The sequence below is a fragment of the Ailuropoda melanoleuca genome, unplaced genomic scaffold, assembly GCF_002007445.2.
Source record: "Ailuropoda melanoleuca isolate Jingjing unplaced genomic scaffold, ASM200744v2 unplaced-scaffold9644, whole genome shotgun sequence".
Lineage (NCBI taxonomy): Eukaryota > Metazoa > Chordata > Mammalia > Carnivora > Ursidae > Ailuropoda > Ailuropoda melanoleuca.
In genome coordinates this window covers 1-4,479 of record NW_023255152.1, presented here as the reverse complement: position 1 = coordinate 4,479, position 4,479 = coordinate 1, and the positions used below count along the sequence as shown (strand labels likewise).

Genomic DNA, 4,479 nt, shown 5'->3' with positions numbered 1-4,479 from the left:
AGGAAATTAATGGGCTTTGTTGTCAGTCATATTGTGGAAACCTCTTATCAATTAATTGCTAAAATAATCCATGGCCTGAATTATGTAAATTAGTATAACTGTTTGGTAAAAATACTATATTTACAAGAAACAGTTTTTGGTTGTATGATAATTTTAAGGTACTTTTGATTTTCCTAATCATAGAAGTATTTAAACATCTTTTAAAGCAAGTTTAAAAATCATACTAATATATTTAGCTATATGCCAGTATTCTAAATTATCCAGCTATTAACAAGCTCACCAGATCAAACTATCAATAAAAGAAAACAGTAGCTATCATTTATTGAGCACTTTTCTGGAGCCTCTCTCCTGTTCCATTGAACTGCATTTATTCCTGGGCCAGGATTTAGCTACTTTACAGTACAGACACATTTGAGTATTAAGCATTTTATACAAAACCATTCACTTTTGTTTTTATTTTTTCTTAAAGTTTATATTTAAATTCCAGTTAGTTAATGTACAGTGCAATATTAGTTTCAGGTGTAGAATTTAGTGATTCATCACTTACATACAACATCCAGGCTCATCACGACAAATGCCCTCCTTAAGACCCATCATCTGTTTAACCCATCCCAAACCCACCCCCCCTCCACCCTGCCCAGCTCCCCTCCAGTAATCCACAGTTTGTTCTCTATAGTTAAGAGTCTATTTCTTGGTTTGCCTCTATTTTTTCTATGTTCATCTGTTTTGTTTCTTAAATTCCATATGAGTGAAATCATACGGTATTTGTCTTTCTCTGACTGACTTATTTCTTAGCATAATACACTCTAGCTCCATCCATGTCATTGCAAATGGCAAGATTTCATTCCCTTTTCATACAACATAGATGGTAAGAAGAACATAAACCTTGGAGTGAAATATGAATTATGCCTCCATGAGTGAAGCGCTCTTTGGCAAACCATGATCCCTGAGCTGTTTTCTCATAAAATAAGGCTACCATCCCTATGCAAATAGGTTCTTATTCCAGGTGTTGTAAGATATGTTGACTTGGCACTATGCACATGCTGTTAAAAGTTGCTTACACTTTTATTTAAGTCACTTACACTTTTGATGCAATGACTAAAAAGGTCACACAACAATGTTCTGAGGAAAACAAATTAAACTACTGAAATAATGTGCAATTTTTGTAGTTATAACTAAATTCAGCTTCCTCTGCTTTGGCAAGGTCTGTATTTTCAAGCAAAAAAAATATCAACCTTCTGGAAAAAGGGCAAATTCATTATAGTGAAGGACTGCACAAAGCTGCAAAGTATGGTCTCTTCACATTTTCAGCCTATTTTCAGGAAAGGTTTGAGATAATCTCTAATGTTTTCCTTCCTCCTGTTTTGGTATGTCATAATGCATGTAGCCCTCATATGCCCCCTGCCCCTTTAAGCATTCTTCTTCCCTTTCCCTTTACCTTGAACCACAGGTGCTCCTTTATCTTCTTTCCCTTGATCAGGTATCATACCCTGACTCGCAGGTGGTGCCTCCTTTTGTTTCAGTTGCTCATCACTGGGCTGCTGGGCCTAGGTATGTGTGCACACATGTGTGCAAATAAAGTTTTGCTGTTAATACGTGCCAACAATATGAACCGTACAATACATAGATATATCTAGTCATAAATAAGTATAAAGGTATTTTTAAAACTAGATTCTATAAACTTATTCTTAATGAAGTTACCGTTCCCATAGACTCACTACTCAAGAAGAAATACCAACAAGGACTTTGGAGGCTATTTTAAATTATACTGGGATAGATGTGTGCAATTTGTTGTTAAAAAACATGAGAAAGAAGTCTCAGGGAGTATTTCCATAGGCAACACCAGAATGGAATTCTCCTGAATCAGTGTTTCCCTCCCATTATCACCAGAGAAAACTTATCACTGTATCCATAGTAGTTCAACAAAATTTTCAGAAAAATAAATTTCTGGTAATAGAAAACATCAAATATTAAAGTACTCACAACCACAGTTTCACTTTGCTGGGAAGACTTTTCATCATCTCTTCTTTGTTTAGATTTGGATCTTGATTTTACACGCCCACTCATATTTCACCCTAAAAGTAGAACACTGGTATTTGGAAAATGTATTTAAGAGAATAGCTATACCACTACCTGGGCTAAATGTTCTCTTTAATTTTTTTTAACTTCAAAAATACTTTCTCTATTTAAAAAAAATAGATTTTATTTTTTTATTTGACAGAGGGAGCGCCCCAAGCACAAGCAGGGGGAGCAACAGAGGGAGAGGGAGAAGCAGGCTCCCCACACAGAAGACAGCTTAATGGGGGTCTCAATCCCAGGACTCTGGAATCAGGACCTGAGCAGAAGGCAGACGCTTAAGCCACTGAGCCACCCAGGCGCCCCCAAAATACTTAAAGTCAGTCCCAGGATATATGGCTGTTTTCACACTACAGGGGCAGAGATGCTTAGTTGCAATACCGACTAAAGGGCCCGTTCCTCCCTTGCACTTTCCACGGTGCGCCACAAGTCTGGGAGATGCAGTTACAACCCCACAGCATTCCCCATTTCTAGACCCTTTTTTACTGCCCACCTGGCTGGCTCCCTGCCCAGGGCCCTAGTGAGGAATCCAACTGCCGGCAGAGCTCGGAAGCTCGGAAGCTTCCGAGCTCTGCCGGCAGTTCCAGGTACTTTTCGACTCAGTCACCGCGAAAAATAACCCCAAGGTGCACCCCCATCTTTATCTGACCCTTTCCCTCTGTGGCCCGCTGTTCCTCCCCTGGTCCCCTCCTCTCCCCCCAATAACAAGCGCCATGATGGCCACAACGCCTGTGAGGACGACAACCTCCGGAACCTTCCTTCTTGGAGGCCACCGATTGTGCCACCTAGACTTGCCTGAGGCCCAATACCACCCACTTTACGGTCACTCACACGTAAGATTCCTGGAAAGACTGATTTGTGGACCTACCAGTAGCGTCTCAAACCGAAAGAATCAAGACAGAAGGAACACGACGGCCTCCGCCTCAGCTCTGCACACGGCACACAGACAGCAACGCGCATGTGCTGCAACTGACCTGCACAGCAACAGGCATGCGCACTGATTGAGACACGTGAAATGTGGATTGAGGTTTGTGAGAGGTTGCCACTGAGACTCAGAACCACGGGGTCTCCTGAGGACGAGAAACGGGGCTTGAAGAGTGGTGTTGTTTTTCCCTCTCACCCACTCTTTCCTATGCATCCAGAAACTCTGGAGACCTACGGCCCCAGGTTACCCTTTGTGAAGAATGTTTCTCAGAACAAAGTGACAGAAATGGATATTAAGTATTTTACTATTTTTATACATGCTTTGATTAATCATTTCCTTCTATGTTTCTGGGCTTCTGTCATGCTCAGTCCACTATCACATGGTGTACAGCAGCGGTGACAATGCTCCTCATACACTGTGCTTCGCAAATATCAACCAATTTGCTAAGTGAAGGTGATTTTATTGCATAACACTGTAAGGGAGAGCATTACCTGGACTGAGCCTTAGAGTCTTGCAGGTGGCAGGGCAGGAGAGATTTTTATTCAGATTTTGAAGTTGGTGTAGAGCAGTCTACAAATGTCAGGGGAAGGCGTAGTTAGGATTAACAATCATAATAGAATGGTTTGGATTAGTGAATGTGGTAAGAATTTAAAGACAAATGGTTCAAAGAGTCATGAGGTTGAAAAATGTCACTTGACATTTTTTATTGAAGAGTTGATGGGTCTTGTAGTAGTTCCTGGAAAGAAAAAGAGTTATTCCCCATTTTTATCTTCTTAGGCAAGAAGTACCTGGATTAGTGAAGTTATCTTGAGGAACCCAGTGGAGTATGAACTCTTGTTAACATAAACAAGGAGCTGTGTGCAGATTTCCTTTCTTATTGCTTTTATATAACTTACCAGCCAGTTTTCTGTGGGAAGTAGTATATGGAAGGAAAGGGCAGGAAGGGGGCCCTGATCAGAAAGTAGCATTTTGAAAATAAATTAGGATGTGTTGGTAAACTCTTATGTATTCCATCCAGTAAGGCTTCTTTTAAAGAAATACCATGACTGGGGATAAAGGAGGTTTCTCAGTCTCTCTCCCCATAAAAAGCAGGTTGAATAGGAATTGTGTTTCCTCAAAAAAAATTTTAAGAGTGAGACTAATCATAATCCTTGATCTTTCATTTAGTTTATCTTTTATCTTTTTTGATCTTCTCAGCAAGGACACTATCATTACCAAATTTAACTTGTTTTTTTTTTCTGTTAATGCCAGTTATTAATGTAGTGCAATCAAGTGCCCAAAGAATGGGAGATAGTGATTTCTGGATTTAGACTTTCTGTGAGCACATAACCAGCGTATGGTCAGATTCATGCCATCAGATGGCTAGACAGCAATGGTTCATGAGGACCTGGGCTTTGATTATTCCTGACTTGTTCAGTCCACTTCAAAGGGCAGACTTCAACCTGATGCCAATCTTCAGCTTTCTTTTTTTTTTTTTT

The 4,479-nt window shown here is 40.1% G+C and overlaps 1 long non-coding RNA gene across 1 annotated transcript; it reads right to left on the bottom strand.

Moving 5' to 3' along the window:
* Nucleotides 1-1,419: 1,419 nt before the first annotated feature.
* LOC117800957 lies at nucleotides 1,420-3,094 on the bottom strand. The gene is made up of 3 exons (XR_004623229.1): nucleotides 2,945-3,094; nucleotides 1,984-2,075; nucleotides 1,420-1,547 (listed from the first exon to the last, which is right to left on the bottom strand). It is a non-coding gene; the product is annotated as an uncharacterized LOC117800957 (long non-coding RNA).
* Between the last annotated feature and the right edge of the window lie 1,385 nt (nucleotides 3,095-4,479).